This window comes from Myotis myotis, unplaced genomic scaffold, assembly GCF_014108235.1.
Source record: "Myotis myotis isolate mMyoMyo1 unplaced genomic scaffold, mMyoMyo1.p scaffold_m19_p_8, whole genome shotgun sequence".
Taxonomy (NCBI): domain Eukaryota; kingdom Metazoa; phylum Chordata; class Mammalia; order Chiroptera; family Vespertilionidae; genus Myotis; species Myotis myotis.
The window spans coordinates 22907774-22927634 of record NW_023416390.1 but is presented as its reverse complement, the minus strand read 5'-3'; the positions used below and the strand labels follow the sequence as shown (position 1 = coordinate 22927634).

Below are 19861 nucleotides of genomic sequence, written 5' to 3'. Positions count from 1 at the left end.
CAATCTGCACAGAACATCACATTCACTAACCAGGAGATGACCCAACTACTAACTCTCTAACACTAAGGAGCTAAAGAGGGTTCTGGCACCCTGGGTTGCAGTTGATATCAAGAGACTGACTGTTCTAGTTATCTTTATTTTTTTTTTTTTTTAATATATTTTATTGATTTTTTACAGAGAGGAAGGGAGAGAGATAGAGAGTTAGAAACATCGATGAGAGAGAATCATCGATCAGCCGCCTCCTGCACATCTCCCACTGGGGATATGCCCGCAACCCAGGTACATGCCCTTGACCGGAATCGAACCCGGGACCTCTCAGTCCGCAGGCCGACGCTCTATCCACTGAGCCAAACCGGTTTTGGCTAGTTATCTTTATTTTTTAATAAACACCCAAGACTGTGTGTTTATTATAAAACCTTTTTATTTTTCTCAAGATTCTGAGGGTCAGGAATTCAGGCACAATGTTGATGGTTCTTCTCTTCATATATATATATATATATATATATATATATATATATATATATATATGTTTCTGACAGGAAGGGAAAGGGAAAGGGAGAGAGATAGAAACATCCATGATGAGAGAATAATTGATTGGCTGCCTGCTGCACACCCCCCACTAGGGATCGAGCCCTCAATCTGGGCATGTGCCCTGACCAAGAATAGAACTGTGACCTTCTGATTCATGGGTCGAGGCTCAACCACTGAGCCAAGCTGGCTGAGTGGTTCTTCTCTTCTTCACAATGTCTGGGGCTTCCAAGTTGTCTTCGGCAGGCATATGTCTGGCACCTGGGGTGGGATGGCCAAAAAACAGAACAGAGTCCCTACACATGGCCTCTCCATGTGGGTTGGTTTCTCACAAGATGGTGGAAAGGATTTTGCAAGAGAGGTCTCTGGAAAGCAAGCATTGTGAGAGGACCAAATGGATGGCCCATGACCTGTTCTAGTCCTTCCTCTATACTCCACTGGTCAAGGAGGTCACAACCTACCCAGAATAAACAGGAAGAGACATGGACCCCACCCCTTGACAGGAAGAGTGAGAAAGAATCTTGGAGCCATGTTTTACAACCACCACACTGATAAACCAACATTACTGCTCCCACCCTTAGAGACTATATCTAGATCCATGTCTCTCATCTGCAAACCGCAGCCAAGCCCCCCGGCTTGTCTCTCAAGAATGAGTTCACCCTGCTGTAACACAGGCACCCCAGAGGAGTCTCAGCCACCAACAATACTTCACAAATGAAAAGAACCCTGTCATCATCGTAACATCCCACCTTGATTGCCATTCCACCTACACATCCCTACACCTCTGAGAACCCTGCTCCCACAAAGTGAGCTCTGCATGCTGGTGTGTCTCACTGTTCTTCTATTAAGACACATCATTCACAAACACTGCGTTTCTTAAAAGATACCCTCAGCTGTCACTTACATAACAGAACTTGGCAAAACAGATGGAGCGCTCCAGTGGTGTCTTTGCCTGGGGCAGTATATGCTAATAACTTGGCACAGACACCTTGAACAACTTTGTTTCCCAGCAAAGTTCCATCAGCTGGAAAATACAAAGGCATAGTGAGTGAGTAGAAGCGGCTTTTTCCTTTTCGCCAAGAAAATGGTATCACCTCATCAGTCAAGTGATTAGAGAAAGCGATAGAGCTACTCCCAAAAGTCAGTAGGAAGGGAGGAAGCTGGATGCTATCTAAAGAAAGGTATTTACTATGTGCTGCTATGAACATAGGGGTGCATATATCCTTTCTGATTGGTGTTTCTGTTTTCTTGGGATAGATTCCTAGAAGTGGGATTACTGGCAAATGGAGGGGTGGCGGGGGAGAGGTCAATGGGCGGGGGGGAGAAGGGGGAAGGAGACTCATGTAATACTTTAAACAATAAAGAATTAAAAAAGAAAGAAAGAAAGGTATTTACTACACATAGAAGGAGGAGATATGCTACCCATGACTTAGGAGAAAAGAGCATTTTAGAGAGAGAGGGTGGCATGCACAAAAATGGGGAGGCAGGATTGTGCCACTCTCGTTTCCAGAGCATCAAGATGGCTGGCCTACCTGGAGTGGAGGTTTTGGCTTTGAGAAATGTAGGGGATGTTTATCACTTCATCTGCCCAAACATCACCCCTTCCTTCTTTGGGAAACAGCTCCTCTCCCATTTAGTTCTCTTTAAACCCTGGGATGGGCATGTGACCTGGGTGGGGCTAATCCTAGTAAACCAATCTTTGACATCAGTGATTGGTCCAGGAATAGGCAAATGACCCAGCCAGGCCAATCGGAGATGCTTGGGAATGTTTCTAACTGGAGGTAAGGAGAATAGCTCACTTTTTTCTCTGCTCTTCAGAGGGCAGGCAGGAGAGTGTTCAGGGTTTAAGAGCCCAAGCTCTTCAGTCAGAATGACTCCAATCCCAGGCCAACCTCTTTCCTGGTTTTGTGAGTTTGGGCAGGCTCTTCACCAAGGCTTTGTTTTCTCACCAATAAAATGGGGATAACCACACCTATCTCAAAAGCTTGTGCTAAGGTTGAGAATGTGTCACATGCTTAGAATAGTGCCTGACACTTACTGAGAGCTACCACACCACATACCAGCTTTAGGGGTAAGTCAGTCATCAGAGGAGGGGTAAGTCAGTCTTCTGTAGCTTTGTTATAAGAGTAAGAAACACTTCTTTTTTAAATTTAGCTGGTTTAATTTTCATTTCTGTCACTAGCACCTGAAAAGTGCTAGAGTGATTTTTTTAAATTAAAGAAAAAATATACTTAGAAATATATTCATCATGTTTTCCTAATTAGACAATCCATTAAAATAATGCTAGTTCTGTGACTATTTTTTTTATTGTTTCTTCCTCCTAAAGTTATTTGCTAAGCTCCTGAGAATAGAAGTTAAGCTAGAGGATATTTCAAGAAGTTGGGAAGATTAAGTGGTCCATCAGCCTTGTGGATTCCAAACACTGAGAAACCCTAACCCCCTAAAACCTCTGACCCTCTCTTGCCAAACCAATGAGAGCCCAGAGTGCTAGTCAGAACTTAGGTTCAGTATCCCGAATCATAGGTGGAGTCCAAGAGGCAGAATCCTCATGAAAAACCAAATTAAGAAACAGGAGAATGCTACTCTCTCCACTATAATTTAACATTGCTGTGGGAGAATAAAACTCATACACATAAATAAGAAAAGTGATCATTATTTGTGGCTAGTTTTGACTCTACACCTGGAAAACCAAAGAGAATCAAGTTTAAAAAAAAAAGGACAGTTAAAATCAATAGGATAATCTAATAAGGTGACTAGCTATAAAAATTTATATATGAAAATCAATCGCTTGCTACATATACAACTATATGAAAATATAATGAAAGAAAGAAATCCTATTTAAAAAATAAAATAAAAACCAAATAAAGTCCAAACAAAACAAAAATAGTTAAGAATAAATCTCATAAGGAATATGCAGAACCAACATGAAGAAACACTTTAAAATTCTAATAAGGTCCTTCCATCAATTTTTAAAAGCTGTGAAGATGATGATAAGGCAGAGTGGGAGAACACACACAGTGCCAGAGAACAGAGATCTCGAAGAAACCAGACAAAGGAGAAAATGGCAGCAGGGTGGGAAGGCACAGCCTGGAATTCTTGGCTGACGGCAATACAGTTGCAGGTGCTTTCCTGGGTGCCCGTTGTTCTGTGGAGGAGCTGACCTGCATGCCCACCACCCATCTCTGAGTCACCACTCTCTCCCTGAGGACATGTTACAATCAATCCCCTGAGATTTAGGGCAGACCTGGGAACTGAGAAGCATTGCTGTTAGCAGAAATGACAGCCCATTCCAGCTGAATGAAAAGCAGACCTTCTGCTTCAAAATACAGATTTATTGTCATTCAGGAATGGTGAGGCCAGCAGATCAGGAAAAAACTGCCATCTTTTCAATAAATGGTGCTGGGAAAACAACATCTACATGCAATAATAATAATAATAATAATAATAATAATAATAATAATAAATAGAATCTAGACACAGACCTTACATCCTTCACAAAAATTAACTAAAAATGGATCACAAAACCATAAAACTATGCTATCCTAGAAGATAACATAGAAGAAAACCCAGATGACCTTAGGTATGGTGATAACTTTTTAGCAACACCAAAAACATGATCCATGGGAGAAATGATTGATAAGCTAGACTTCATTAAAATTAATAACTTCTGCTCTGACAAAGACAATGTCAAGAAAATGAGAAAATAAGCCACAGACTGGGAGAAACTATTGGCAAAGGCTACATCTGTTAAAGGACTATTATCCAAATATACAAAGAATTCTTATAACTCAACAATATCAGAAAATAAGCAGCCTAATTTTTTAAATGGGCCAAATAAACAGCCTAATTTTAAAAATTGGCCAGACACCTCAGCAAAGAAAATATATGCAAATAAACATATGAAAAGATTCTCCACATCATATATCATCAGAGAAATATAAATTAAAACAACAATGAGACATTACTACACATCAATTAGAATGACCAAAATCCAGAACACTGGCAACACCAAATGCTGGTGGGTACACGAAGCAACTGGAATTCTCACTAATCGCTGTTGGGAAAGCACAATGGTACAGTCACTTTAAAAGATAGTTTGGTGTTTCTTTAAAAACTAAACATACTTGTACCATATGATCCAGCAGTGACTCTCCTTGGTATTTACCCAAAGGAGTTAAAAACATGTCCACACAAAAACCTGCACATGGATTTTTATTGCAGCTTTACTCACAATTGCCAAAACTTGGACATAACCAAGATGTCATTCAGTAAGTGAATGGATAAATAAACTGGGGTGGACAATGGGATATTAGTTTTTGCTTAAAAAGAATTGATCAATCAAGCCATGATGCCCTAGCTGGTTTGCTCAGTGGTTAGAGTATCGGCCCGTGGACTTAAGGGTTGCAGGTTCGATTCCAGTTAAGGGCACATGCCCGGGTTGCAGGATCAATCCCAGTAGGTGGCATGCAGGAGGCAGCCGATCAATGATTCTCTCTCATCATTGATGTTTCTATCTCTCTCTCCCTTTCTTCTCTGAAATCAATAAAAATATATTAGGAAAAGACATGGAGGAATGTTAAATGCATATTGCCAGGTGAAAAAAGCCAGTCTGAAAAGGCTACATACTATATGCTTTCAACTATATGACATTCCGGAAAAGGTAAAACTACTGAGACAATTAAAAGATCAGTGGTTACCAAGAGTTGGGGGGTGGATGAGTAGACTGAGCACAGAGATTTTTTAGGGCAGTGAAAAAACTCTGTATGATGCCATAATAATGAATACATATCATTATACATTTGTCCAACCCCATTGAATGCATAACACCAAGAGTGAACAGTAATATAAACTACGGGCTTTGAATGACTATGATGTGTCAATGTAAGTTTGTCAATTATAAAAAAATGTACCACTCACGGGGATTATGCTGACAGTCAGGGAGGCTATGAGTATAGGGGGGTGGAGGGGAATATGGGAAATCTGTATACCTTCCCCTCAATTTTGCTGTGGACTTTAAACAGCTCTAAAGAAAAAAGAGAGACTTAATTTTTTAAATAATTAAGTAATTATGTTTTTTAAGTTTGTTATACATTAATAGGTCCCAAAAGAAGTGGGCATGCCATGCCACCAGGAGCCACACGGAGAAGCACAGGGTCAGTCAGGTGGCAGAGGGAGTAAGGGGGATATGGGGATAAGAGCCTTCACTGTGGTTTTTGAAAGGAGAGAAGATGAGGCAGGGTCATCAGGTTCAGCACTGGCTAATTCTGATAGTTTCAGAGGGACCCCAGGACACAGGACTGTCCCTAGTTGTCTGGTATCTAGCCCTGGAGTGGTTAGGGCAGAAGAATAGTTGCCCAGTGTATAAGAATTTGATAAAGAAGCTGGTTGGGAGTATGAGCTCTGGGTTGGTATGTTGCAGGTGAATTGTTTGCTATCTTTAGGAATTAGCTAACTCTGGAAGGAGCAATCTCTCCAGAGTCAGCAAGGCCCCAAGATGTCAAAGCATTAAAAACACAAAATAAAAGATATGATGAATACACCCTCCCATCACATCTCCCAGTCTACAGAGCATTTTCGCTTTTATGAGCCTGAAAAAGAAGAAACTGGGAGCAAATATCTATGGGCCCAGTTCCCTGAAGCTCAACTTGGATAAACCAGCTAACCAAGGGTCACCCATGGCTCTTTAGTGGACAAGAATTTGCATCTTCCAACTACCAGACCAAGGTAGTTCTCCTCTATAACACTTAATAGACAACTATAAATACTAGAGGCCCAGTGCACAAATCTGGTCCCTCAGCCTGGCCTGCACCCTCTCACAATCCAGGACCCCTTGGGGGATGTCTGAGGCCCACTGCACTGATTCAGCCTGATCTCCGCAGGCCAGCCAAGGTACCCCACCAGTGCACGAATCCATGCACCGGGCCTCTAGTATGCATATAAGATCTTTGGTTAATCTCTTCCTGCCCTCTCCCCTCCCCCCTTCCCTCTGAGATTCATCAGTCTGTTCCATGTTTCCATGCCTGCATGTTGAGCGTCTGCCTCCTGGTGGTCAGTGCACATCATAGCTACCGGTCAAACAGTGGCTTAGGCTTTTATATAGAGAGATATCTACTTGTTGATAGGAAAGAGGGGTATGGAGAGGAGGGCTGAGGAACCATGGCATTTGTGGTTGCTGTTTGCAGTGGTCTGGGGAGGAAAAGGTTCACACACTTCCTAATGGCTGCTGTCAGCTGCCCAGCCCAGGAACCCAAGCGGTGCTGTGGAGAAGTTGTTCATAATACTTCTCCAAACAGAAACCAGCAATGAGGACCTGCCCATTCTAATGGAAAATCCTTATAAGGAGCCTCTTAAAAAGTATATCTTGTGTGGAAAATGTGTAGATCAGTGATGGCGAACCTTTCGAGCTCAGCGTGTCAGCATTTTGAAAAACCCTAACTTAACTCTGGTGCCGTGTCACATATAGAAATTTTTTGATATTTGCAACCATAGTAAAACAAAGACTTATATTTTTGATATTTATTTTATATATTTAAATGCCATTTAACAAAGAAAAATCAACCAAAAAAATGAGTTCATGTGTCACCTCTGACACACGTGTCACAGGTTCGCCATCACTGGTGTAGATTATAAGAATGTACAACATTTGCTCCTTTATTTCTCCATTTACTGGACACATTCATTGAAGGCACTTAACAGGTTTTTGTGGGAAGAAACAAAAAGAAATCACAAAAGTGATTAAGAAAGCTCAAATAATGGGGTTTATGCCAATTACATACAAGGATCCTGAGCATCTCAAAGACCATAAAGTTTGTAACATCAAATATCAGGAGTAAGTTATATAAAATTATCATAAATAAACTTATATTAAAATTTAAAAATAAAGAAAAGAGGGGCCGAAACCGGTTTGGCTCAGTGGATAGAGCGTCAGCCTGCGGACTGAAAGGTCCCAGGTTCGATTCCGGTCAAGGGCATGTACCTGGGTTGCGGGCACATCCCCAGTAGGAGGTGTGCAGGAGGCAGCTGATCGATGTTTCTCTCTCATTGATGTTTCTAACTCTCTATCCCTCTCTCTTCCTCTCTGTAAAAAAACAATAAAATATATATTTTAAAAAAAGAAAAGAGGGGTGGGAGGAGTTTGAGGAATCTCCCATCCTCATCCAGTTGCCTGAAAACTCCCTGCCTTAGCAAAGAGCTAAGGATTAAAGGCATTACAACTTCCTTTTTCTTAAAAAAATTGATTTCAGAGAGAAAGGGAGAGGGAGAAATAGAAACATAAATGATGAGAGAGAATCATTGATCGGCTGCCTCCTGCACACCCCCTATGGGGATCAAGCCTGCAACTCAGGTATGTGTCCTTAACTGGAATTGAACCCAGGATCCTTCAGTTCACAGGCCAACATTCTATCCACTGAACCAAACCGGTGAGGGCTTAAAGCTCCCTTTTAAAATGCAAATATCATCTAGAAAAGTTGACACATAAACCACTGCCTTTCCCGTGGTTGGCAAACTGCTGCTCGCGAGCCACATGCGGCTCTTTGGCCCCTTGAGTGTGGCTCTTCCACAAAATACCACGTGTGGGCGCGCACATACAGTGCGATTGAAACTTCGTGGCCCATGGGCAGAAGTCTGTATTTTGTGGAAGAGCCAGTATTTTGTGGAAGAGCCACACTCAAGGGGCCAAAGAGCCACATGTGGCTCGCAAGCCGCAGTTTGCCGACCACTGCATTAGTCCCTTAGTCCAGAGCAGTTTGCCAATCACTAACTTTTCTCCATGCCACTCAAAGAACGTTAACTTGGGATATGTCTGTACTAGACACTGACTGGGGACAGCATCTGGCAGGACACCTGTGTTCTGACCTCAGTGCTTTCACCTGAAAAACAGGAGGGCTGGATTGGATTACAAAATCCCGAGGTCAATGCTCCATTTCCATCAGAAGGTCAACTCTAGCCTGTATAGGTCCTGGGAATCCTGGCCTGACAGTGTCCCGACCCAGATCCATCTCTGTCATTTTGATCCAAACCTCCTTGTTCTGGTAGGCAGCTGTGTAGGGCACTTTACTCATTTAATAGGTAGATCTTTTTGAAGTTCTCATTTAAAATAATTTGATATTCAAGCAGTATGTGTGTGGTTCAAAGCCATAAAATTATTCATTTGGAAGACTTCTCCTTTTCTCTCAGATACCAATTGAAGTGTGTAGCAGTCCCCTCGAGCAAAGCTCGCTGCCTAGAAAGCCTTTTCTTCATAATGCTTTGCCACTATCACTAAATTGAGTTATTCCGACAGCCTTTGATGCGCTGGGTTTTTTTCCTAAGTGTGCATGTGAAAGCTGAACAGCAACATAATTTAATTCTTCAAGATTTACTTTTAAATCGCCAGGGTGGTTCTTCTGGGGGACAGAGAGTTGACCCCATTTTCTCAAGTTGAAATTGATTTAGGTGGAACCATTCTTGGAATTTGAATTAGATATTTTTCTCCTTATCAGCATGAACTTTAAGCTTCATTTTCCAGCAGCTGGGAACATCTGTGCTACCTATGAATCACAAGTAATTTGAGGAAACCAAATGTGGGCAAAGAAGGTATTCACCACTCACTGAATTCTCTTGGCAAAATTCTTCATGATGCTCTGAATTGATGTCGAGATACAATTGTGTTACATGTCTGAATTCCTTTTACAAAAGGAAAATGAGACCATTACCAATGTAATCAAAGCAACACAACCATTGTACTGTTGAATAAGAAATCTTTCTGTAAACACTATGGCATATTATTATTCTGGAATAAAAAATATTTACCATGAGGGGATTCTATTGAAAAATATGTCATGGAAAGTTAAGTGCTGTCTTCCTCTAAACTCCAATGTGCACCTCCAGCATTAAAGGTTGATTATTTCTTCAATGAGCAAGGGACAAATTTACCTATTTATAATGAAGCACCCCCCTTACATCCACAAGCTGTTTCTCCACACAGGGATTGAGTTTGCGTATATAATTTTTCCATACTGTTTGTCAATTACCCTTAGTAATAAAAATAGCAACTTAGGTTCTCCCAGTGAAAGAGGATTCTCTGAAAACTGATTAAAGAATGAAAGCAGGGGATGGCTTAACCTATAGATCAAGGACCAAAAGCAGAGGATCTCTGGTGACATCCCCCTACAACTCCAGTGGCCCTCAGCTGCCTACAGTGTCATACCTTCATTTATTTGACTGTCTGGGCACCCGGTGAATTAAACTCCCTGGTGTCCAACTGTCCTCTCATACTCCCAAGTTAGGCTTTTTTAGTAGTACAAAGAAGTGCTGGTGTGGATCCCCAAACCAGATTCCTAGGAGGATGTCAATTTCAGAAAAGTCTTAAGAATTCAGACTAGACCAGGGTCTCATGAGATCTTTTCTCTCCCCACCAATGCAACAGAAACATCCCTAGCAGGAGAGAAAAGACTGAGACATCCTCGTATCAACTCAAAACACCTCTTGAGCACCAATTATATGCCCAGCACTGTGGCCAAGGATTCAGGCGTAAGATGACACAGGTCCTGCTCCAGCACACATTAAGCACTTGGTATTTATTGAATGAAGAATTCGCTGAAGAAGATGGCAGTGTGAACAGGAAGAATTAACAGAAAGACACTGAAGTCAAAGAAATCGCTCAGGGAAACTCTGGAGGAGCTAATGACTAGCTAGATGGAGAAACTAAAGAGAAGGGAAATTGAACTGTGACCCCAAAGGTTTCAAACCTTGGGGCCTATATAACAGAAATACCACGGATGCAAATAGGAGATTTGGAGGAAAGAAGTCAAGAATAATTTAGTTTGCCCTAACCGGTTTTGGCTCAGTGGATAGAGCATTGGCCTGCGGACTCAAGGGTCCCAGGTTCAATTCCTGTCAAGGGCATGTACCTTGGTTGTGGGCACATTCCCAGTAGCGGGTGTGCAGGAGGCAGCTGATCGATGTTTCTCTCTCATTGATGTTTCTAACTCTCTATCCCTCTCCCTTCATCTCTGTAAAAAATCAATAAAATATATTTTTTTTTAAAAAAGAATAATTTAGTTTACAGTAATAGCGGAAATAGGTACCCTACCTCTCCTCCTGCAGGCCTAGTCCAGAGCTGGCACAAACTGCCCTAAGACCGATCCCCAAGGTAACTCCAGGGGAGGATTCTGGAAACTTCACAGAAATTCTCACAGTGGGGGTTTCATTAAAAGCCTTTATTTCAACCACCCATATTATTTAATTTATGGGTTTTGTTAGCCACATTTTCTTTATATGGTCCCCAAATCTGCCTCTCTGTAATAACTCAGACGATGTCGTTTCCTGAATTTTATGTTTCCATCTTTTTTTAATCTACTTGTATCTAAAAGCACATGTTCTTCAGGTCTTTCTGCCTTCACCCAATTTTGCCTGGCTTCCTCCCTCAATGGTAATAGCTGTAGTTCGTTGTTCATTTCCTTTGCTTTCTTGAGACCCAGTCGATCTGCTCCTTCTCATTTAGGATGAGGAATCTGATGTCTGAAAAGGGAAGTCATGGGTTCAGGCTTAACCAGACGGTATCAGTTGTTCACAATTGATCAGTGTAATCACACACACACACACACACACACACACACACACACACAGTGCCCTACACTGACTATCAGAGTCTGCCTGTTTCCCTTGGAAGCCTCCCCTCCATTGGTCAGAGGGGGCAGAAACATGGGGCATAGGATGGGGCAGTCACTGGACTGACCCAGTGACTCAGCCCAGTGACCATTCACAAACGGAAGGGCAAATGGAAGCCAGGAGGTGGCCAGAGGACACATCAGGCAAGCACAGTCACCTAAATATAAAGATGCCCAAATGTGTCCTCAATCTCCACATTTCTGTGCTGGGTTCTTTTAGACAAGATTGCCTAATGTACTCTTCATTCAGTCACAGTCCACCTTTATCACCTCTGCCTTCGTCATCTTCCTCTTATATCTGCCCTTGGCCAGAATCGAACTCAGGACCCTTCAGTCCACAGGCCAATGCTCTATCCGCTGAGCAAAACCGGCTAGGGCTCCAATGTTATTAATGTTGTGCATCCATCACCCCAAGTCCCCACCCTTTAGCAACCACTGATCAAGACCAGCCGTAATCAGAAGGGGGAGGTGCCAGCCCAAGTTCACACACTTAGAGTCAGGATGAGTATTCACTACATGGTGACCTCGATAAAAACACATCCTGCTCTCAAGGTCAATCTGCCTTATTCATGGTTGCCTTCAACAAGTATTTCTTTTACAACTCACTCACCTTTTCACTTTCCAGGTGAATTCTGCTGGTTGCCCTGATTCTTGTTCAAATAACAGAGTCCTTCTTAAAAGGAATAGGCACCTTTCAGATATGTGAACATCTAGAACTTGATTCTCAGTTTTACCACCTTCCGACTTTGGCCTTTAACACATGATTCTTGGAGGGAAAGAGAGGAAAGAACCCAGGCCCCTGCAATTCTTTCAGGAAAATCATGAGGGAGGCAGAAAAAAAAAAAAAAACAGACACTTATCCCCCCACCCCCACCCCCTCAGCTTAAAACCTGATTAAAGGGGTGGCAGCAATTCCAACAATTTTAGAATTATTGACTGACTGACAAGATGCCTTCAGTAATTGCTAAAGCTGGGGTTGGAGACCTAATAAACTCGTGTTTGAATTAGTTAATACTTCAATTCCGAGAGGTTATGATTGTAAATCCCAGGACTACCAGCTTGTCTCTAATTTGCAGCTCAGGACTATCTGTGAGGTTGCCATTTACAGTCAATTTCCTCAGAGAGAGAGCAAGAGAGAAGAAAATGAAAAGACAGAATATTTGAATGTCAAGTGGGTGCTTTTAATGGCCTAGATTAGCCCCAAGAGAATCACAGTGAAGTTGAAGGTACACAGGCTGAGACCACACATCTCTCCCTTTGAGTGGCACATTTGTTCTTTAGAATCTAGTGGGTCATGATGATGGGAAACGTATGAGCTGATCCCCCCTCCCAACGCAACTCCCTGCTTCACCCCTTGAGTCCCTGCCCCACCCCTTGCTTGTCTCTGCCTCTCCTTGAAACTTGTTTGACCCTCTCAATTCATGTTCCTAAAGCCACCATGATCTTATCCCTGTTTTAAGGGCAGACCAGAACAAGTTTCTGGCATAACCCCTGACTGCAAATGGGGCCCCAAGAAAGATTTGTTTATATAGATGCTGCATATCTAGCTTGGCTACCTGCTTAACTACTTATACATGGAGCCAGGTCTTTGATGAGGCTACAGGCAGAACACTCCCTGCCTGGACCATGATTACAAAATGTGTGCAAAAATGGGCTAAAATAAGAACACAGCCAGCAGAAAGGGAGGATGTGGGTCATTTACTGCATTGATGGCAGCCTGTCCCTCAGAGCCTAGCCAGGAAAATGTCAGCTTCCTGTTTGGCAAGCAGAACATGGGTCCCAGTTTATAGCAGTGAGATCCTAAGTTTGGATGGAAAAACTACAGAGCCCTCTACCTACTGCCTTATCTCTCTATATAAATAAAGAGCTAATATGCTAATGGCCGTGACACCCTCATGCCGTAAGGACCATTGAGCAGGAGGCTGCGTGCATGGCGGGCGGAGCCACCGCATTGCTCCAGAGATGGGGCAGAAGCCGGGAGGTGCCCGGAGGAGGCGGGATCATCCCATGGCAGGGAGGGCGGGGGTGAGAGCCGTAGCGCCCCCCTCACCAGTCCTTCGCCACTCACCACTCGCACTCAGCACTCCCACTGCCCACCTGCCAGGGGAAGGAGCGCACTCAAAACTCTGCAGCAGGCGTGAGGCTTCCACATTCTCCTCCAGCTCCATGATGGGGCAGAGCCGCTGCATTGCTCTGGAGACAGGGTGGAAGCAGAGGGGCACCCGGAAGAGGCAGGACCAGCCCGAGGTGACTCGTGCAACCAAGGGCAGGGTTTGAAGCAGCCAGAGAAGGCTGGAGGGGTCAGGGGTGGGGCCAGGCACACTTGAGCTCTGGTGGAGAGGTTAAGGTGTCAAGGCGGGGCGGCGGGTGGGTGGGCAGGGCACATGCCGGTGGGTGGGGCCATGCAATTTTGCGTGCTGGGTCACTAGTCTATCTATACTAATAAAAGGGTAATATGCTAATTAGACCGGGAGGCCTTCCAGATGTCCTTCCGGACAAAGCCATGATTGTGGGGCCAAGGCAGAGGCAGTTAGGGGTGATCAGGCTGGTGGGGGAGGCAGTTGGGGGGAGCAGGTTGGCAGTGGGGGGCTGTTGGGGGTGATCAGGCCAGCAGGCGGGGGGCAGTTGGGGGCAAGCCGGCCAGCAGGCAGAGTGACTAGGGGTGATCAGGCAGGCATGCAGGTGAGCGGTTAGGAGCCAGTGGTCCTGAATTGCAAGAGGGATGTCCGACTGCCAGTTTAGGCCCGATCCCCCCAAGGGGTCCCAGATTGGAGAGGCTGCAGGCCAGGCTGAGGGACACTCCCCCTTCCACCCCCATGCACGAATTTGTGCATCAGGCCACTAGTATATGTATATAAAAGGCTAATATGCTAAGTGTCCGTCTGACAGGTAGCTATAATGCGCCCTGACCACCAGGGGGTAAACGCTCAACACAGGAGCTGCCAAGCTGCAGTGACTTGGCAGCAGTGGTTCTTGGTTGATGCACCCCAAAACCAGAGAGGAGGGAGCCTGATTTCTTGCGGGGTCATGCGATTCCACCTTTAGCTGTGGGTTATGTTGTTGCTGGGGCACTGTCGGCCCCGAATCTGGTTTACTGCACGCTTGTGTTTGCATTCCACACCCCGTATGACAGCAACTTTTCAGGTGCCCTATCACACTCCAGGACCCCTCAGGGGATGTCAGAGAGCCGGTTTCAGCCCAATCCCCACAGGCCAGGCCGAGGGACCCCACCTGCCTGAGGGACCCCGCTCATTCTGCTGATGCCCAGGTATGGCCAGCCAGGGAGGGACCGCAGGAGGTTGGCTCCAGGGCATGTCCGACCCATCTCACCCAGTCCCGCCCCACCAGTCACCTTCTAATTAATTTCCTAACAATGTGCACGAATCCGTGTACCAGGTCACTAGTCCTTTAATAAACTCCTATTCTCCTAACCAAGGCAGAGTGGAGTTTTCTGGCTCTCTCCTACGCTAGAATGCTAAAGGCTTTTGGGAAGTGAGAAAGCAAGATTCCAGGACTGTATTCATGCACTGACCTTTTGCTCTAAAAGTAGATTGGTATTAGTAAGAGAAAGATGCTCATCTTGTAGACCTTTCACTCTGGGATGGCCCGAAAAGCCAGTCCTGGGCCCAGATACAAGTCTTCTGAGAAGCTAATTCTGCCCCCTCAGAGGCCAAGTGGGAGGCAGGGGCAATGACTTTGTAAAATTTGTTCAATGGACAAACAAGGTCAATGGCTTTGTAAAATTTGCAAAAGTAAAACATTTTTGTATTCTTTTCCTTAAAGAAGGCTCCCAAGATCATATAAACTTCAAGCCCTATAAAATTATATTCCACCCCTGCCCAGATTTGGGAACATGCCCACTGCCTCTGCCTCCTCTGGCAGAATAGGAAGCTAAGTGGTTGGCATACTGGCCACAGAAACCAGAGGGTAGAGGAGAGAAGTGTGGGACCCAAAGGACAGAGCCAGGGGGGAGGAGAAAGGAGCCAGGAAGGAAGAACATCGTGAAGAGCTCACCCTTCGCCCCCCAACCCTCAACCCCGAACAGGGCCTCCAAAGGACTGGTGAGCAGGAAGGCAGAGAACAGGTTCCCAAGTTCCTTTGGACTCAGAGTGTAGTCAAAGCAACACAGTGTAGAAGAACCAGAGTGCCTTGGGTGCCCCTCAATTCGGGCTCAACCTCTTACTGGCTGGGTGATCTTGGGCAAGTTACTTGACTTCTCTGTGTCACAGTCTCCTCATTGGTCAAGTAATCAGAGTAGCTACCTCATTGAATTGTGAGGACTGAAGGAGCATATGCATGTAAAATGCTTAGAACAGTGTGTGGCATATAGAAAATGCTAGACGGTGACAGTAACTTCCCTGCGCTTTTATTTTACAATCAGGGTCTTGCAAATCCTGATTATGCAGAGATGCTAAGCCTGAGTCCTGTGAACTCCCATCATCATGTTCCAATCTGCCCTCCAAAAGGAGGAACAGGTAAGGATTATCCTACCTGACTGACATATACCTTCCTGCTCTTTTAAACAGGAAGGATAGCTAAGGAATTCTGAAAGTAAGGCCAAGGTCACTGTACATTTTGGCACTTCTATCACCTTCAAATGACAACATTACCTTCTTAAAAACATCCAGAGACCAGCTCCCCTTCTATACCAGCAGTAGAGACCTATTCATCTTACATCATCATCTCCACATCCTCTAACACAATCTGCCCCTTCGGATGGGGGTCCCCTACTCTCTGCCATGATTAAGCCATGTTCCTCTCAGCCTCAAACCTTTGCCTTCCCCCCTACATCTGCCCCCCACAGGAATGCCTTTCACCCAGCTCTCTAAATCTAAATCTCTGAATTCCCATGACACTTAGGTATGTTCTTCTCTTTCATTCTTCCCTGTAATGATTGCCCTCTGGCTCAGTAAATAAAGAAAACATCACTATATATTCCATGCTAATTATCATCTGAGCTTCTGTCAAAGAATGAGAATATAAAAAGGAACAGGCACTGTGGTGGTGGTTGCACATATCCATTCATTCATTCATTCATTCATTCATTCAAATAGCACTTATTGTATGGCCACCACATGCTCACATTCTGAAGAAGGCCCAATGTTATAGAACAGTGAGCATCAGTACCACCTAGAGAACTTGTTAAAACACAAATCCCCAAAGTCTGGGGTTGGCCCCATGAATTTGCACCTCTAACAAGATCCCAGATGATTCAGATGCTGTTGGTACAAGACAGCATTTTGAGTAGCATGCCGCAGAAGGCAACCCTCACTCAGTGACTGGTCTGTGATGGCTCATAACTCATAGTCATCTCCCAAGCACTATTCACTCACGCATGCATGCATCCCTGCCTTCGTCAGAGCCTCTGCAGATGGTCTTTCCTCTGCAATACTCTTCAACCCTCCCCTGCAACCCTTCCCTCCCTCCACCCTTCCTTTGTCCTCATGAAAAAGTCTCCCCACCCCAACACACATATACACACATGATAGTCTCTATTTCTGCCTCCTATTTGTCTCTTTCATAGAACGTTCAGAATTTGTATTGGCATTAGTTTATTGTCTCTCCCACTAGAATAGAAACTCCATGACAGCAGGAACAATACCTATTTTAATCTTCTGTGAATCCCCAGTACCTGGAACACAATTGGTGCTCTGAAAATATGTTGATCCACTAACTCATTCCTTTGACAAATATTTCATGAGCACTAACTCTGCACCAAGCGCTGTTCTAAATGTTGGGGATACAACAGTGGACAAAGTTAGCCAAAACCCCTATTCTTGGAGTATTCACTTCATGCAAGCAGACTGTCAATAATCAGTGAGCCTAATAACTAACTATTAATAAGCAATAAGGTGTTAAGTGCTATAGAAAATAGAGCAGACTGGGGGTTTAGCAGGAACAATCAGAGGCGGGGCTGAGACTTCAGGATTTGAGGGATTAGAGAGAGTTTACCATGTGGTATCTTTGGAAAGAGCTTTCCAGCCAGTGCAAGTCCCAAAAGCAGAGCTGTCCAGTAGAACTTTCCATGGGATGGACATGTTCTATGTGTGCACTGCCAATGCGATAGTCACTAACCATGTGTGGCTGGTGGGAACGGGACTGGCAGCACAGCCCTAAAGCGTGACCATGTGAAGTGCAGGTGCAGTGGAGCGGGTGGGGGCAAGGAGGAGTAGGTGAGCTCAGAAAAGTGAGGCGAGATCAGGTAGGACCTTGCCGGTCAGCACTAGGACTCCAGCTTTTATTCTGAGTGAGAGGGGAGCCATGAGAGGGTTCCGAGAAGAGCAGTGATCTGATATAACTTATGTTTTAAAAGATTCCTCTGGCTGCTGTGTTGAGAATAAACGGTGGGGAGACAAGTGGGGAGGCTGCTGGAGGCAGGCAGGTCAGAGACGGAGGCGGATCAGAGCAGGATAGTGGTGGGAAAGAAGGTGCTAAATGTCAGGGTCTAGATATATTTTGAAGATGGAGCACAAAGGATTTTCTGACAGGGGCTGATTAAAACATATATTAAACTCCTAATAGATGCCAGGCACTAGCTATGAACTTCATCTAAGCCGGATTTGCCAAAGAAATGTCACCCAGGCTTTGACTAGTACCAGCTTTCCCTAAGACAGATAGCACTGCGGGGCATTTCTCACTTTCAGTGGCCCACAATTCGATCTTCGAACATCGCCTCTTCAGATCAGAGCCGATAGAGCCTGCTGGCACCGTGAAATGTGTTGTGATTATTCACCCAGCATCACTCCATGGTACGTACATTAAGAAAATAGATGACTCAAGTCCTACATAAATCCTTCATTTTCCTGTTTTATTCCCCTGTCCATCACTTCCTCATTTATTCTTAATATTCAGGTTTTGCATTCAAGGCCAGGTCAGATCTCTGGAGGACTTCCATCTTCCTCCTCTCACATCTGCCCAGTCCTCCTCCAGAGACTCCTTGGCCTGAGCATGGGAAATTGAGTCATTCGTCTTCTATAACCATATGGATAAGATGTAGTCATTTACTGTTGTCGGCATTGTTGTGCTTCAGAAGCTAATTAAGACAATTAGCTATTAAATAGCAAAAACAATTAAGCTCATTGAAGTAAACCATATGCAGTTTACACCCGTGCATAGACAAAAAATTAACATGTGGCTAGATGGTGGCGCTACAGATGGTCCAGTGCCAAAACAAATCAGGGAACATGGGGGCCGAAGACAGAGGTGTCTTGGCACCCAATCAGTTTCTACCATAAAATGTTTCTCAAAACATTTGGCTTGATTTGGGGAGGTTTATTCTATATTGAAAAAAAAAAGTATATTCCTGACCAAATGTTTCTTTCAGGCTATAAAACGGCAGAATCATGCCATTCTCCTGCCTCTGACTCAACTCCACAGCTGCCCGCAGCATCCAACAGAGAGAAGACACCTGCTCAGGGGACCTCTGAAGATCGTCTGTAAGTTAACCAGATCTGTAGGCGGAAAGGGGTTTCCCATGGGTGTAGGTTGTGGCTGGCAGTTTTAGATCACATATATAAATTCCAAATAGAAAGGCAAAGGATTGAGAGCCAAGAGGAGGAAGAGAAGCCATGGAGACCACGTGAGGCTCTATAAGGAATGTGTGTTTATCTGGAATTTGTTTTAGCTGCATGTGCCAAAAAACTCAGCTAGAATTTGCTTAAGCCAAAAATGGAATTTAGCTAGGAAGGACAAGCTGTGGGGAACAGGGCCTCAGGGGCTCCCAGGGACTTAGCCCAAATAAGACTCATATCCGTCTTTCGCTCTCATCTCTGCCCAGCTCTGTGTTGACCTCACTCTGGCTGCAGAGAGGCCCTTCCTTTGTGGCAGGGAGCATGGACGCTGCCATGGCCAATTTAGCAGCCCTAGTAGATGAAGAGTACTCCTATACCCAATGTTCTTATCTGTGCATGCCAATAGACCAGTCTTCGTAGCTGCAATATGAGATTGGATGAATGGTTGACCAGACCCCTATCCAAAGGCCCACCTCTCCCCACTCCCATCCCATCTATAGCCAAATAGAGAGGCACTGGAGGAAAAGTTTGCTGGAAAAGCAAAACCAATGGTTCCTACATCAGGGTGCTAAAGAAAGGATCAGAATTTGATGGAGGCAGAGTAGAGAATACATTGCCGAGGAGAAAGTAGAAAATCTGAGCATTCATAAGGCTCTATTTTTTATAGTTCCACCATTCTGCCATTTATCTGCTGAATTTTCATAAAAGGAGATTATCAGGATTCCTTTTCCCAGCATCCACATTACCCACAATCCACAATTGCCATGTGTAAAATTAGAGTAGAAATAAAGTAGAGAGGAAATAGCCTTAAGATGAGCCCAGCTTCTTCCTCTCTCATAACTGATCTGAGTCATTATCTGTTTTTTGATGGACATTTATTACTTGGTTGAGTGTAGGGGTAGCCATGCAATATCTAAACCTACTTCCTATATTTAGGGAATTTCTTATCTTATAAGCAGCAGTGTCCTGGTAAAAGTTTAACAACCTACTATGAAGAGAGGGGAGACCTAATTTGCAATGTTTGCTCATTTCTGTTATGTAGATACTCCCACTGTGGCTGATTTCCAGCTATCAGCGTGATGTCACTGAATGCATTATTGGGAAGAGAGGCATAGCAGTACATTATTCAAGAATAACTCCGCCATACAGATAAAACAGGCATAAATAACT

The 19861-nt window shown here is 44.3% G+C and overlaps 1 non-coding gene and 1 pseudogene across 1 annotated transcript; one reads left to right on the top strand and one right to left on the bottom strand.

Annotated features, from left to right (window-relative positions):
• The first annotated feature begins 6684 nt into the window (after positions 1–6684).
• Positions 6685–7361, top strand: LOC118661207 (annotated as a pseudogene).
• Positions 7362–15545: 8184 nt separating this feature from the next.
• LOC118662316 lies at positions 15546–15678 on the bottom strand. Its single transcript, XR_004969701.1, has one exon. It is a non-coding gene; the product is annotated as a U8 small nucleolar RNA (small nucleolar RNA).
• Between the last annotated feature and the right edge of the window lie 4183 nt (positions 15679–19861).